Source organism: Bubalus kerabau, chromosome 4 (assembly GCF_029407905.1).
Source record: "Bubalus kerabau isolate K-KA32 ecotype Philippines breed swamp buffalo chromosome 4, PCC_UOA_SB_1v2, whole genome shotgun sequence".
Taxonomy (NCBI): domain Eukaryota; kingdom Metazoa; phylum Chordata; class Mammalia; order Artiodactyla; family Bovidae; genus Bubalus; species Bubalus kerabau.
This window is the reverse complement of record NC_073627.1, coordinates 19,881,298-19,897,883: the sequence shown is the minus strand read 5'-3', so window position 1 is coordinate 19,897,883 and position 16,586 is coordinate 19,881,298. Positions and strand designations below refer to the sequence as shown.

The window sequence follows — 16,586 nt, the reverse complement described above, 5'->3', positions numbered from 1 at the left end:
GGGATTCTCCAGGCAAGAACACTGGAGAAGGTTGCCATTTCCTTCTCCAGTGCATGAAAGTGAAAAGTGAAAGGGAAGTCGCTCAGTCGTGTCCGACTCTTAGCGACTCCATGGACTGCAGACTACCAGGCTCCTCCATCCATGGGATTTTCCAGGCAAGAGTAGTGGAGGGGGGTGCCATTGCCTTCTCCGGATATTGTTCTAACCACTTCATATAATCCTATGAGGCTTGTTAGACCCATTCTACAGATGAGACAGTTGAGGCACAGCATGGTTCAGGGGCATATCTAAGATCATACAGCTAATAGCTGAGCTGGTAGTCAAAGCCTGGAAGTCTATTTCAGACAACCAGTCTTCTTAAACAAGATGCTGTCTGAACCTTTAGCATAGACCTGGGGCTCCATCCCTGATTTCTATAACTGTGCTATCCAATATGGATATCCAGTATGGTAACCACTAGCCATGTGACTACTGAGCAAATCTAAATTGAGAGGTGCTGTGAGTGTTAAATACACACTGAATTCCAAAGACTTAGCTTGAAATACATATGTATATAATATATAGCAATAATAATTTTAATATTGATTGCATGTGGAAATGATATTTTGAATCTTTTGAGCTAAATAAAATCTATTATCAAAACTAATTTCACCTGTTTCCTTTTACTCTTTTTAATGTGACTACTAGAACTTTTTATTTTTTAGTAATTTTTTAAAGAACTTTTTAAATGGCATAGGTGGCTCACCTTTTATCTCCGTGGGAAACAAAAGAGCTCTAGGAACTCTCACCTCGGTGGAAAGACAGACAGGCTCTCAGTTCTAAAATAAGGGAAAACACGGCTTGTGTTATGGCAAGGGAAAACAAGGTGGTGTGAAAGGAGCCCAGGGCCGCTTTCACCGTGGAGGTAGCTTTGAGCAGACTTCCCAAGATCCTGGAGAGAGGACAGGTGGGGACAGCAAAGGCCAAAGCAGCCAAGCAGCCGGAACAGCAAGTAAGACAGGGAAGCTGGGGCAGCTCATGCTCCGGGGATAAGTAGTGGAAGCCAAGGCCAGGAGACCTCAGACTGCGGGGGGGCTTTGACTGTGAGGCCAAAGGCTCTAGGCAGGACGGAGCTCCAGACACTGAAAGTTGGGGAGGGCCTGGAGGGGCGGGGGAAATTGCCAGTGCGAGGCTCCAGGGTAGACGGGAGAGAGGGCGGGGCAGTGAGTGTCAGGCCCCGCCCCCTTCCTCCTCCCAGCTTTCTCTCCGCTTCCCAGGTCGCCCCTCCTCCAGCTCCTGGAGGGGCGTGCGGGAGAACAGACTCCTCCGAGGAGTTTAGCTGTGGGAGGATGGCTCTTGAGGAGCATTTCCTGCCTTTGGCTCACAACTACTTCCTGCCCAGAGCTCCAAACCCTTGACCCCCATTAAATCCCTTCCTCCCAGGGGAGGTGGGTGGCCACGAGGGCCTCCTGGGTTTCGCAGATCCCGAGACCAGCACCTCCGCCGCAGAAGGAGGCAGGATCCCAGGTGTCCAGAGGCCCAACCTCCCCGGACCCTTCTGAGGACCTGGAGTCCAGGCCTCGCAGTGAAATTCCCCGAGGACAGATTTTGGAGGCGAGAGCCGACCCTGCCTCTCTGCCCTGGGGTGAAGATCTCGCTTTCCTTCCTTTGGGCCTGTTTACCCCTGTGCGCCCCTCAGCTCTGGGTGGGAACTCACATCCCTTCTTCATCTATAGGGCAGGTTTTCTTCCCCAACAGAGGACAGGGCTTTGTAAAAGGGGGGGTGTGTGCAAATTCCACAGGAAACAGTGCTAAGTGATTCCTTCCCTAGAACCATCTGGGGCCTCCATTTGCAATTTCCTTCCTTGTTCTGCTGTGAGGCTTCTCAGTTCAGTCGTTCAGTCATGTCCAACTCTTTGCAACCCCATGGACTGCAGCATGCCAGGCTTCCCTGTCCTTCACTATCTCCTGGAGTTTGCACAAACTCATGTCCATTGAGTTGGTGATGTCATCCAACCATCTCATCCTCTATTGTCCACTTCTCCTCCTGCCTTCAATCTTTCCCAGCATCAGGGTCTTTTCCAATGAGTCAGTTCTTCACATCAGGTGGCCAAAGTATTGCAGCTTCAGCATCAGTCCTTCCAATGAATATTTAGGACTGATTTCCTTTAGGGTGGACTGGTTGGATCTCCTCACAGTCCGAGGGACTCTCAAGAATTTTCTCCAACACAACAGTTCAAAAGGATCAGTTCTTCAGCACTCAGCTTTCTTTATGGTCCAACTCTTACATCCATACATGACTACTGGAAAAACCATAGCTTTGACTAGACGGACCTTTGGTGGCAAAGTAATGTCTCTGCTTTTTAATATGCTGACTAGGTTGGTCATAGCTTTTCTTCTAAGGAGATTTCCTTCTTTTAATTTCATGGCTGCAGTCACCTAGGCTCCTAGGTCATGAGGTCATGAGGCTCCTAGGATGTGAGTTTTGAGAGCCCACTGAAGGTTGGTAACAGGGGTGGGATCTTCCTTACTTCCCAAGCCTAAACCATGCCTCCCCCGCAACATACACACCCTGAGGTGGGTAGTGTAGTATCAATACTTAAAACAGGGAGCCAAGCTGTGCTGTGCTCAGTCGCTCAGTTGTGGCATACTTTTTGCAACTCCATGGACTGTAGCCCACCAGGCTCCTGTGTCCTTGGGATTTTCCAGGTAAGACTATTGGAGTGGGTTGCCATTTCCTCCTCCAGGGGAGGGGGCCACCCAAAACCACCCAGCTCATCTCAGCTCAACTATGAATCCCCTGCTCTACTTCCAAGTCATTCTTGTCCTATTCCCTTCATAAATCCTGAGGACCCCAGTGCCAACAAGCATCCCCAACTCCTCCCACAAAGCTGTGAGGCGGCGAGCTGAGATGACCCCAGGGGAGCCCTTGTCGCTGCACCTTGCTCTGTCCCTCGATGGCCAGCTGAACCATTATGCTGGACATTTTCTTCTACCTCTCTTTAAAATCAGGGCGAACTCCCTTAAAGGATGGGATCTTCTCTTCCGGGGATGCTCAGTCGCGGTCCAAGGGGAAAGGAAGGCGGTGGGTGCAGGGAGGCCGCACTAGCGATAGGGTACAAACTCCCGGCCGGCTCCAGAGCCCCTACTGTATCCAGGCTGCCCCCTGGCGGCGACAGAAAAACCTACTACCAGAGACTTGGACCGAAGGGAGGAGAGGACCAAGGACGAAACAACTAAAGGAGTAAGGGGCTTGGACCCCGCCCCTCAACTCACCCCCACCCTCCGCGGGGACCAGACGCCAAGAAACGGATCTGTGTGAGCCTAAGAACTGATGCTGAAGCTGAAACTCCAATACTTTGGCCACCTGATGTGAAGAACCGACTCCTTGGAAAAGACCCTGATGCCGGGAAAGATTGAAGGTGGGAGGAGAAGGGGACGACAGAGGATGAGATAGTTGGATGGCATCACCCACGCGATGGACATGAGTTTGAGCAGGCTCCGGGAGTTGATAATGGACAGGGAAGCCTGGCGTGCTGCAGTCCGTGGGGTCGCAAAGAGTCGGACACGACCTAGCGACTGAACTGAACTGAAAAAGGGCTCTGGGATCCGATCTCACCTTTTTCATTTCCCTAGCGGCAGCACCCTCCCACTGCTTGAATCAGGGCTCTAGGCCCCCAGCCCTACACTGAGCCTCGGTGAATGAAGGGGGAACCCAAACTGCAGCATCTCGGCGGGGATGGCGGGGGTGGGGGGGCGGGCAGCCAACGGAAAAGAGGCGAGTGTCCGACTTTCTCTGAGACCGAACCTCCGCCTCCCTCATCACCCGGTGCTTGAACTGCCGCTCACCCTCTTTCCCGTCCTCAGATCTCTAAAAACTTCCTTCCGTCTCTCTGCTCCTCCAGGTCCAAAAACTAAGCCTGCTACGGAGAGGGGGCGGCAAGTGGGAAGAGAGGAAGGAAGAAGAGGCAGTGCAGTGTGGGTTAAGGAAGGGTCCTCTCCACCCCCGCCCCACCCCGAACCAAGCCGCCCCTGGCTTGGCACTTCTAGGTGCTTCCTTGTTTGGAGAACTCCAAGGAAGTCGACGGACTAGCGGGAGAGCTGGCGGGTGGAGCGGTGAGGAGAGGGTGGAGGGAGAGAGGAGAGAGGAGGGGGAAGAGGAGCCCAGGCAGGGAGGCTAGGGTTTGCGAGGTAAGGGGGCTCGTCCCCCTCAGCCCCGTGGGTTGCAAAGAATTGCTAATTGCAACTAAACGAGACCTCGGTGTGGGGGAAGGGGCAGTCTCCCGGCTGTCAGGGGCTACCGTCTCTTTGAGTGCCCGGGTAAGGCCAGGCCAGTCTGCTCTTCTCATGTAAAGCAGCTTTTTGTCTGGGGGAGCCAGGGCTGGGGCCAGGGGCTGGGGAAGGGGCCCAAGCCGTTAGCAAGCTTCTTGTTCCCCAGAAAGGGAGAAGGGTGCCGAGGCCTCCTTGGAATGAGGACACCCCCCTCCTGCTCCACTCTCAAGCTTTCTGCGGTGAGGCTTGGTGGGGTGCTGCCCAGCAGGAGGGGGTGGGCCTGGGATCCCAGCACCCCCCCTTAGAGGGCTGTGGGAAAAAACTGAGCACAAAGAAGGGGGCTGGCCCAGCCGAGTTGGGAGACAGGGCAGCTCTGATCCAGGGATGCCCTGAGCTTGAAGTACCCATGGCTGGAGCCCCTTGTCCCCAGAGAATGGCCCCAGTGGCCACGTGTACCTTCTCTGACTTCCTCAACCACTTTGCCAACCCTTCAACCCTTCTGCACCATGGGGAAGCGTCTTGAGATCCAAGCCTGCTTCCTGTCTGAGCCCAACCTGAAAGGAGAAGGAATAAAACCTGGAGAGAAATCCTCTAAGCATAGGAACAGAGGAATAAAGCTTCCAGGCCCTGGGGCCATTTAACCTCTTAAAGACCCAAGAGTCTTGCCTTCTAATTTGGATGCTCCATTATATAAGCTTCTATAAACCTGGATAAGAAATTGCATAATGTTATTGAGCCTCACTTTTCTCATCTGTGAAACAGGGGGCAATAATATCATGCTCTAAATGTCCTTGTAAAGATGGAAAGAGATGGAAAGCACCCCATGGGGCGGTCTCTATTCTCCATGTTATCTCCCCTCTTAGGAAACACTCATCATTTTATACACACACTCCAGGGATAAAGAAGTTTTGATGTGTGCGTACATGCTAAGTCGCTTCTGTTGTGTCCAGCTCTTTGCGACCCCATGGACTGTAGCCCACCAGGCCCCTCTGTACATGGGATTCTCTGGGCAAGAATACCGGAGTGGGTGGCAATGCCCTTCTCCAGGTGATCTTCCCGACCTAGGGATCGAACCCACATCTTTTATGAATCCTGCATTGGCAGGCGGGTTCTTTACCACTAGAACCACCTGGGAAGCCCAAAGGTGTCTTGGAACCTCACGTTTAAATTTTCCAGACTGCCTGTGTCAGCTCTTGACAATACACAAAGTGGAACAGATTTTTTTCTCCACAGTTGACTGGTCATGAAACTGAAATTCAGCGGGACAGTCTGATCTCCTGAGTCCTTCACCACTTGCTCACCCCACTCCACAGTGTGGCCTCAAGAGATATTATCTCACAGATGAGACCACAGAGCTGAGGGCCAGAGTGAAGCCAGTCCCCACGGCACAGTCCGGGCACCAGCCAGGGTTTCTCAGTCAGACACTTTGTCTTGGTGGCCACCTAGACTCTTCCCCTAAATCAATGTCTGTGTGGCAACTTCAGGACCAGTTGAGTCCCCTTCATTTTATTCCATATCGGGGGTCCCTGGGAAGCAGAGGGGGCCATCTATGGGTAGGAAGGGTTGTTCGTTCCCCCTCCATCCTGGGAGCCTCTGAGACGATTTTTTTCCTCTGAGAGGTAGCAGGGAGACCCAGCGATTTCCTTTGTCAAAGAGCAGGGTCTATCAGCTCTGTCTCTTCTCCCTTTTCTTCCTAGAAGTTGGTTAGTTCACTCAGGAGTGTCTCCTTCCCCCTTCTGTTACAGGGACCCCATGGTATCTCCTCAATACTATGTGTCACCCTGACTGGGCCCCCACCCTCCCCGCCCCTTGTCCAGGTGGAGCGCGCTGACCCTCGCCTGCCAGACACCCAGGGGCTCCTGATCCCAGAGGGCCTTGGGCCAAGGGGCTCTGGCTTTGGGCCAGTGCCTTTCTTACTGCCTGGCTCCCTCCCGACAGGCCCCTAATCCATCTCACCCAGCAGGAAGCCCTTAAGCTGCCTTTTCAGCGGTCTTCCCCAGCCCGCTGTGGGCTCCGTGCCTTTCTATATACCACCCTTGGCAGGAGCTGTGTTATACAAGCCGGAGAGAGCGGCCCCTGCAAAGAGGTCATCGTGCCTAAGGCAGCTTCCAGCTTCAGCAGCCTGTCCTCTCTGGTCACCTCCCCAGGGTTTCCCCCACTAATGCCCTGCCTGGGCATCTGTGGCCACTGACAGCCCTGGCTAACTCACATCCAAGCCCTAGGCTGGATCCAGGTGGAGGGAGGGGGGAGGGATTCCCAGGGGACAGCGGGCAGAAGGCCAGGGGCTGGGGAAGTGTGGCGGGCAGGAGGGGGCCTCTCTGGCGCGGTGCCTTTGGTCCTTTTGGCTGGTCTGTCCAGCTTTCCTGATTCCAGCCCCTGCCCTCCGACTCCTCAAAGCTCATTTGCAGCTGTCTCAGACTCAGCTGGACAGCCCAGACTGAGGACTGGGAGCGTCTGGCTCCTGGAGGGGTGACCAAACAAGATGCTCCCTGGCCCACCACACCCCAGTGTCCAGAGAGACAGAGAACGCTGGAGGTGGGGTGGGAGGGGGAGAGACTGGATTCTTTCTCTCCTCATATATTTGGGTGACTGCTTGCACTCCTGGGTTGGAGACCTTACAGCTAGGGCCAGGCTTGATTCAAACGCCCAATCTCATGGTCCCTGCCAGTATACTCTTCCCAGTTCTGATTTGGGGTTTGAAAAAAATTTGGCTTTTGTATGGCCTAGTCCCTACCCTCCCCTCAATCCTTCCCCCACCCCATCCCCCTCCAGGAAAAAGGTCCCCCCACTGAGGCCCCATCTCCAAGCCCAGCGTAGCCCAAACCCCATCCCAGCCTCTCAGTCCCGGTCTCCCGCTCCAGGAAGCCAGTCTCTAGCTGCCTTGGAGTGGTTGGAGGAGAGTTGGGGGTGCCTCCGGGAGGTCTGTTTGTAGTTCAGATTCTTTTCATTCCAGGCTCAGCAGGCTCTCTCTAAGGAAAGGGCCTGGGATGGGGCGGGGGAATCCTTAGGGCACCAGCTGCAGGGTAGGAAAGCTTCCTGGAGAGAGGAGGGAAGTGGGTTTTCTCCTCCCAATGACCCCCACCCTCTAGGTAGAGCCTTCCTCTCCCAGTTCTATCCTTGGTGTTACACCTCCCCCTCCTGCAAAGGCACCCTCAACAGGAAGGCCCTTACCAACAAATGGAGGTATTTAGAGGGCTCAGGCGAGGTCCTGATCGCTTTCTTTGCTTTCTAATGAGTCAGCTTCTCTCCTTTTGGGACGCTTAGAGGAGTGGAGGAGGGTGTCAAAAGACAGCTGCCTGGAATGACTGGGTCAGCCTCAGCTTCAAAGAGGCCTTGTCTCCCTGTCCCCCAAAATGAAGTCCTCTGTAGATTTTTACTTTAGCCCAACATTAACATATTTGTTCGTCTAGGTTGCCAGTTCTCAGACTACAGAATCCCTCAAGGGTTAATCGGAGTGACCCAGCCATGGAGCAAAGCCTCCTGAACTCCTCAGGGCTTATTAGAAGTCTGACACCTGCTCCAGTTTCCCTGGAAGCCTCCCTTCCAGCTGCCTTTACCTGATTGAGGGAGAGGAGAAAATATAACTCCTAATGACTTATACCGAGTGTCCACTAAGGAATGTTACAGCTCACTTACCACTTCATCTAATCCTCCCAACCCTCAGAGAGAGAAGGTTAATATCCCATATTGTAGATGAAGAGACTGAGCTTCAGAGTGTGAGTGACCCATGTCAGGGGATGTAGCAAGGAAGTGGAGCCAAGATTTAAACCCCTCTTCCGCTGTGGAGGCCTATGCTGGGCTCCAACACACTGCCTTGTTAGGAGGTCCAAGTTGGGTACTTGTGTTCAGGCCTCTGAGTGACCTCTGCTTGACATTCTGCTTCCAGGTTACAGAGTCAAGTGTCCCTTCCCAAAGCAATTGTTCCTGCAAGTCCATTTTATCATTCAGTCCTCAGTTCAAAGGGAATAAGGTTTATTGTACCCATTTTACAGATAGGGAAACTGATACTCCAAAGCAAAGTGAGTCACAGAAAGTTGGAGAGCTAGGAAGTAGGTCAGCTGTGGCCTATTAAGGCCAGGGCCTGAGCATTTAGATTTCCTGGGTCCACTTCATGAGTTCTCACCATTATGTCAAATTTGTTGTTTATCCCTTCCAAGATTAGGGACAAGAACATGTTTGTAATTAAATATGTCTTCAAGGAACTGGATAATCTTGTCAAAAATGAGACTGGAAACCCAGACCTGGTTTGCTCACTTCTCTTCCTCAGAACTTAGCTTTTCCCCTTCTGAAGTATAGGTTCCAGAATGGGGCAAGGTGGTCAGGGTAAGGGAGCTGGACTGAGGCATCCAGAGCAGGATGCTTGAATTTCTAGGCTACTCAACCCAAGAAGTGCTTCAGGCTCTGTCCTGCTTATAGAGGGCATTGATTCCTTAACAAAAGTTTACTGAGCACCTACTATATAAGCATAGGGTGTGTATAAAAACTAAGACACAACCTGTGCCCTCAAGAGATGATCTTCTTGAGAGTGGATGCTAGTTAGACACCATAAGTAACACATACTAAATGCTCTAATTCATGGGTAAAGTCAGGATTCAGTGCAAGAAATGAACACCATTCTAAGTGCTTTATGCAGAAGGATATTTAATACTGGTGATATGGACTGAATTGTGTCCCCCTGAAATTCACATACCTAAGCTCTACCCTTCAATGTGAATATTTTTGGAAAGAGGGTTTTTTAGGAAGTAATTAAGATTAAATGAGATCATAAAAGTGGAGTCCTAATCTGATAGGATTGGTGACTTTATGAGAAGAGGGAGGGACTTCCCTGGTGGTCGCCTAAGATTCCATGCTCCAATTCAGGGGGCCTGGGTTTGATCCTTGGACAGGGAACTAGATCCCACATTCCACTTCTTAAGAGTTTGCATGCTGCATCTAAAGATCCTGCATGCTGCAACGAAGATCAAAGATCCGTCCTGCCACAACTAAGATCCAATGCAGCCAAATAAATAAAAATAATACATAATTTTTTTAAAAAAGACAAGAAGATTTTTTTCTCTCTTCTACAGGTATGTGCCAAGGAAAGCCATGTGAGCACACAGCAAGAAGACACCATCTGCAAGCCAGGAAGAGAGCCCTCACCAAAACCCAACTGTGCTGGCTCCCTGATCTCAGACTTCCAGCCTCCAGAAGGGAAACAATAAATTCCTATTTTTTAAGCCGTTTGCTCTATGGCATTTTGTTACGGTGGCCAAAGCAGACTAAGATGACAGGGAATTAGAGCTTGCAAAATTGTGAGAGGGACGGGAGGAGCAGACTTTCTAATGTAGCCATAGAAATGAGCCTCCAATAGGAGCAGTCTCCTCTGCCAGAATTAGGTAAGGAGAATCACGATGAAGCTGCCACTGGAACTGAGGTCACAGATACACCTCTATAGCCTCAGGGCCCCATAGGAATAGATGCCAGGCTGCTACTGTCATCAAGAGACTGAATGAGGTGTTGTTGCTGGAAAAAAACCAATCTCTAGGACTTTGCCAGCAGAAATAGCTAGAGCAGCAAGAACATGGCCTTATCACCTTATCTCCCTTCCACGTTCCAAGTCTTGAATGAATGCATTTTGCATCCAGAAGTCTAGCTGCAAGGGAGGCTCAGGGTTTTGGCTTTCCAACCTCTGCAGTATAGGAAGGTACCTAGAAGAAGGTGAGAATGGATGCTAAGGGCCAGTCCATCTTGTCCACAATGGGGCAAGTGCGGGAGAAATTACTGCTGGAAAGATACTTCAGGGTCAGATTTTGAAAGGTGATTGAATGGGTCTGCCATTTGCCATGGGGGACAGAGCAAGCCTGGGCAGCTGCCAAGATTAACCAGGGCTCTGAAAGCTAATTGATTGGTCTGGAAAACAGAGAGCTCTAGAGCATGCATAAGAATCAATTGGGAGGAATTCCTTGGGGGTCCATTGGTTAGGACTCTGTGCTCTCACTGCCAAGGGCCCAGAATTCAATCCCTGGTTAGGGAACTAAAATTCCACAATCACTTGGGGATTATAATTAGGAGGGCCCAGGAATCTGTATTTCTAATAGGCAGATCCTGCCTGGGCGCCCTTCTCCCATTGACTCTAATGGGTCCATCCTATAGAGTCCTATGAGCTCTAAAAAGTTTCGATTTGTGGGGGCCACACGCTGAACTGGACTTCCCTGATCGCTCAGACGGTAAAGAATCTGCCTGCAATGCAGGAGACCCAGGTTTGATTCCTGGTTTGGGAAGATCCCCTGGAGAAGAGAATGGCTACCCACTCCAGTATTCTTGCCTGGGAAATCCATGGACAGAGGAGCCTCGCGGGCTACAGTCCACAGGGTCACAAAGACTCGGACATACTGAGCGACTATCACTTTCTTTTTCCTCTTCTTCCTGAGAGTTAGCCCTGAATTTTGGATGCTTGAACCCTGAAAAATACCAATGATGTGAGTGTGCAGGGGACTGAGTCCAGGGATCTAACCCCCCACCCCTTGGAGATTCCCTGGCAGTCCAGTGGTTAGGGCTCCATGCTTCCACTTCAGGGGGCAGGGGTTTGATCCCTGGTTGGGGAACTTAAGATCCCACAGGCCCATAGCACAGACCAAACAAAACGAAACAAAACCAACCCCTCTCCCCAACTGAGGAGGACCAGGTAGTCAGTCAAAAACCTGCACAAACATTTCCTGGGATTGTGACTTACTTTGATCTCTACTTCCATCTGGAAGTGGTGTCTAGGACTCCTGGGACCCTATTCCCATTGCAGAGGCTCCTTTAGAGAGCTCTTACACCTCAAGGAATTTAAGGACCTGACAGAAGAAGAGCAAAGTGAAAAGGAGGGGTGAGGAGGGGAGGAGGGAGGTGGCACTACCATCTAGAATGGCCTTGAGTCTCCCCTCAAACCCAGGGGTGTCCACAGCCCACGCTGGGCTTCAACACAAACGAATTCACTCCAGTAGATTTTCCTTTTCTTTTTCTAGTTCTTACTTTCCACTCCAGGCCCCCAAACCCCGCCCTGTTCCGAGGGAAAGGCCACAACAGATGAAGCAGCGGTGGCCTCCTCCTGTCAGCACCCCCAGCCCCACATCTCTGGGGAGGGAGGTCAACTCAAGCCAGAGCAGGGCTGAGTCTGTGAGGCCAGGCTGCCTGGACTGAGGGGCTTTCCTCCTTCCTGGGGGTCCCCTCCCACACCCAGCTCCTTTAGAAGCATCTGCAGCCCTGCTCAGCCAGGGTCCCCGGGGATGGGGGGCGGCCTTGCTCCTCCCGGCTGGTTCTTCTAGGACAGAAACAGGCTTTCAGGCTCGGGGAGGGAGTCAGGCCTCCTCATCCCCCAAGTTATCACCACAAAGCAAAGTCCAGGGAAGGAGGGGGAGGGACAGGCCTGGGGCTGGGGTGTGGGTTGGAGAGCCAGGTCCTTGCTAGTAAATCAATGTTGGTTTCCCAGATGGAGCTGCAGCCGCTTTGATTTCTCAAGTTGCCCCCCCCCTCCCCCCCTGCTCCCCTCACCCCCAGCTCCATGGTTTCAATTCCTCCCTGAAAAGCAGTGGGGCCTCCTTTCAAACCAGCCCAGCTCCTCCAACTCCCAACAACAGCTTAAGTTACAGGAAAGAGAAAGGGGAGGGGGGCGAGGTGGCCCAGCCTGGAGGAGAAGGAGAGAAATTCTGGGAGAAGGGAAGGGGACAAGGGAGAGAAGGAAGAAGAAAGAAAGGAAGAAAGAAAAAGTGAGGGGAGAGCAAGTTAGGAGACGGGGTGCCGTCCTAGGAAAGGAAAGGTATGCTCTGCAGGCCCAGGAGGGGAGCCCCCAACCCAGAAGCAATTTTGTCTCAGTTCTCCTTCCCCAGTGAGCACCCCCATAGTCATCCCCTCTGAGGGCCCCTCCGCATCTACAAGTCAATGATTCAGGCTCCCCCATTCCGCTCCTCTTGACATTCAGTTCTAGAAGTCTCCAGGAGAAAACTTATCTGTCTCATTCAGTCCCAGGGACACTTATTTCCTGGGCCAAGAAGGCAGAGTCACCCCCAAGAACCTCGCTAACCAAACTCAGCACTGCTTTTTTTCAGCTTGTTTTTTCCCCTGTCTGCTCTTAGCAGCCCACACGGTGCTTTTGCTTGGCCGAGGCCTGGGCTAATTAAAGTCCTTAATTAATACATCATCTGTTATATCTGTTTAATCCTTTTATGGCCCATTTTGCCATCCAGAGAGCTTGGGGGAAGAGTGCTGGAGAGATAAAGGGGATAAGAGCTATACTCTGCCAATTCTCCACCCGCCTCTGTCCCCAGAGCTGAGCAGCCTGGGAACTTGGCAGGGGGGAGGCTGAAGTGCACTGAAGGTGATCTACAAGTGGGGGTTCCAGGAGTCCTAGACCTCCTGATTATTCTGTGCCTGAAGGGCTGGTTCTCTGAGAACTAAATGGAGGATGGAGTTCAGGGAGAGGGAATTTGGTATCTCACCGGAAGGTGGATTCTAGGCTCAGGGAAGAAAAGGAAGATACTGGAAGAGCAGAGGAATACCTTGTAAGTTGAAGATGAGGGTAGCCAAGTAGAGTCTCTGAAGACTCAAATCTGTTTTTCACCAGGCATCCAGAACCTACCCCACTGAGAACAGAGTATTTTTTAAAAATATTTATTGGGCTACACTGGGTCTTAGTTCCAGCCTCAGGATCTTCACTGTGCATTCTCAGGGCTCAGCCTCTGAGAATGAGCCCTCATTCTCAGGGCTCAGCCTCAGTCCTCCCCCTCCTGAATGGATACACACACCCCTTCCCTTCAGGGTGGAGGGACCTCAGTGCTTCTGAAGGGAAAGAATACTGACCTAATGACCGGGGTTGAGGAAACAAAGGGAGGACTCCTAACCCTGCTAGGTGGGACGATTTCTCTGTAAGCAAGGAGACAGGGACACACGCAATTTCCAGGACTCTTCTTGGCAAAATGAAAGGTCAGAAGGAATTCCCTGACAGTCCAGTGGTTAGGATTCTGCGCTTTCACTGCTGAGGGCCCAGGTTCAATCCCTGGTCACGAAACTAAGATCCCATAAGCCTGGCTGTGTTGTAAGAGTGGGCAGACCCCTCCTCCCCACCCAGCCACCCAGGTTTCCTTAGCTGGGAGAAGTTCCCTGTGCTCTCAGTATCCCTGTGGTGTGTTGGCTATTGTTGACTGGCTCCAGCACACGAGCCTTTCACCTTGTCCAGGAGGCACCTAGTAAGGACAGCTGTGATAATCCCAAAGTATTATTTTCACAGCCTCCTACATCTGGCCCAAAGGTAAAATCAGTAGATTTTCTTTCTTTTTTTTTTAATAATCCCCTCATGCAGATGAGGCAGTTGATGCTAAGGAAGGAAAATGTCTTGCCTGAGGTCACTCAATGAGCCCCAGAGCAGGCTTCTTTCCTCTCGACCAGCTATTTATTCTGCTCTCCTGTCGACTTGAGACTTCTGCTCCCATTGAATGGAGTGGGTGGCATCTTTCCAGTGGGCACTCAACAATTATCCTAGATACCAGATTTGTAAGCCAAGAGATAATTGACAGTAGTGTCCCAGGGTTTGGGGCAGAAGTCGCAGCAGCATTGGAAGCAACGTGGGCTTCCAGTCTATTGCGGAAGCCCCAGACCAACCAGAAATATTTCTCAGGAAGGAAAATCAGCCCAATTTTCTGCAGACCATCACCCCTTAGACTTTAAGTCCCTGAACCTGCAGCCTAGGTCTCTGCAGACTTAGTCTACCTTGCCTATAGTAGATGCTCAATAATTTGTTGGATTAAAATAATAGCTATTACTTACCAAGCTTTTTGCCTAGCATTAGGTCAAGCAAGGGCCATTATCTATCTCATTTCAGTCTCACAACTGAAACAATGTAAATAAAAAAATTCTGACTTGAGGCTCTCAAGACCCAGGAAAAACAAGCCAGGCACATTCTTCTGTTGACTAGAATGTCTCCTGGCCCCACTGCTCCTTCTCTGTCTCCCTCTTCCACAGCCCATGGTCCTTAAATGCTGATGCCCCCAAAACTTGAGTCTTCCCATTCAATCCCCTTTCCCTAGGTGATCTTAGCTGCTCTCATAGCTTGAGCTATAGCTAAAGGTACTAGATCTAAATCCATCAAGAGCTCCTTCCAAGCCCCTGGGTTAGAATGTGTGGGTGTGCTCAGTCACTTCAGTCATATCTGATTCTTTGCGACCCCATGGACTGTAGCCCACCAGGCTCCTCTGTCCATGGGATTTTCCAGGCAAGAATACTGGAGTGGGTTGCCATCTCCTTCTCCAGGGGATCTTCCCAACCCAGGAATTGAACCTCAGTCTCTTGCTTCTCCAGCATTGGCAGGCAGATTATTTACCATTGCACGACCTGGAAAGCCCTGTGTTAGAATAGTCACCTTCTATTGAACATACAATCTTCTTTTGAACATAATATAGGCTTGACCTGGCTTGACTATGCTCATTATCTTCCTGTCCCTGCATTTCCTATCCTGGTTAATGACATCAGGTCATCTAAATCAGAATCATTGGTTGGGCTCCTCCCTCACTCTCTTTTCATCTATACTGCCTCAGCTCAGTTCACGCTTTCAGCATCTCTTGCCTGATCTCTTATGATCTATTGCTAACTAGAATCTCTGACTTAGCTGACTCAAATCATGCTCCATCTAACTGTCCAAATATACCATCTAAAACTTTAGAGGGAAAAAACATTTTGCTTCCCTAAATATGCCAGTGCATCTCTATCTCCAGGAGTCCAGATTGTGTGCACAGTATCTCAGGTCTTGCCTTATTTAAAACCTCCTCTGCTGCTACTCTCCCAGGTGTACATGGGTCTCTAACAGGACAAAAGTACTTGTACACTTGTGCCCCCTGCCCAGTCCATCCATTTCACCACATTACACCCTTGCACGTGCTATTCCCTCTGTCTGAAATGCCTATCCCTACCTTGAGATTATAAGGTCATATTTCTACGTCTAGCACCTAACACTTCGTCTGCAAGGCCCTGAAGGTGTGACACCTGCTGACCTCCCTTTGTTTCATCCTGTTTAACTCCTCACTCCAACCACAGAGGCCTCCTAGCGCCACCGCCTTTCCCTTTGTAGCACTGAATCCTGTGGTCATTTTACATTCATTTAAGTGACTTTGATGATTGTGAATCTCTCTCACAACTTCCCACTCCTCTGCCCTCTCCAATTCAAATTCCCTTCCCAATTATGCTTCCCACTATATAAGTTGCTATATTATCACATTTTATACATGGTAATGTATATATATCATTCTTCCCTGGTGGCTCAGACAGTAAAGAGTCTGCCTGCAATGCGGAGACCTGGTTTAGATCCCTGGGTTAGGAAGATCCCCTGGAGAAGGGAATGGCTACCCACTCCAATATTCTGGCCTGGAGAACCCCATGACCAGAGAAGTCTGGCGGGCTACAGTCCGTGGGGTCACAAACAGTCACTCAGGACACGACTGAGTGACTTTCACTTTCACTAATGTGTACATTACAACGCTACTCTCAGTTCTTCCCACCCTCTCCTTCCCCTGCTGTGTCCACAAGTCTAGTTCTCTATGTCTGTGTCTCTATTCTTGCCTTGCAAAATAGGCTCATCAGTAGCATTTTCCTAGATTTCATATATATATATGTGTTAATATACGATATCTGTTTTTCTTCTTTCGACTTATTTTACTCTTAATGACAAGCTCTAGGTTCAACCACCTCAATTCAACTCTTCAAGGGCAGGGATGCTGCCGTTTTTCTCTGTCTTGGCCACAACCTCTACCACAGTGGTTTAAAATCGGAAAACTCAGTAAAAGTGTGATGCATACAGAAAGGTTGATTGTATGAATGAATGTCTTTCATTTCTTTTTTCTTTTTGCAGCTTCAGCTCCCACTTTGCCTTGGGGGTGGAAGGGATAACTGTCACTCAAGCCTGGCCCTAGGGTAGGAAAACAGGTTTGTCATGGAAGGAAATTGAAGATGCTGCATTTCTATTGGAGATTTACTCTCAATTTCCTATCAGACTGTGAGCTCTTCCTGAGTGGAGTGGAGGAGTGTGCCTTACTAATTTTTTTTTTCACTGTTCAGCTCAGAGGCTTGGTACCGGCTCTAGATGTCCTAGGGGTAGAGTAAGAGGGGAGATTTGAAGGCACAGCACCTTGGGCTTAGTTTGGGCCCCACAGGGCAAGACAGCACAATTTTCCCATCCCTAGACTGCTCTGGGGTGAAGGTGGACTTGTGGGTGAAATGAAAATAAAACAGAAGAGCTAAGGCATAGCCTCCCTGATTTTGAAGGAACTCTTTCTTCCGAAAGCTGTGAAAAGTCAACCTCTCCAGGAAATGATAAGGCCAATTTTCAT

The 16,586-nt window shown here is 50.6% G+C and overlaps 1 long non-coding RNA gene across 1 annotated transcript; it reads left to right on the top strand.

Moving 5' to 3' along the window:
* The first annotated feature begins 1,310 nt into the window (after positions 1–1,310).
* On the top strand, positions 1,311–9,478 carry LOC129651183 (uncharacterized). The gene is made up of 3 exons (XR_008714063.1): positions 1,311–1,624; positions 2,992–3,401; positions 9,318–9,478. It is a non-coding gene; the product is annotated as an uncharacterized LOC129651183 (long non-coding RNA).
* Positions 9,479–16,586: the final 7,108 nt, after the last annotated feature.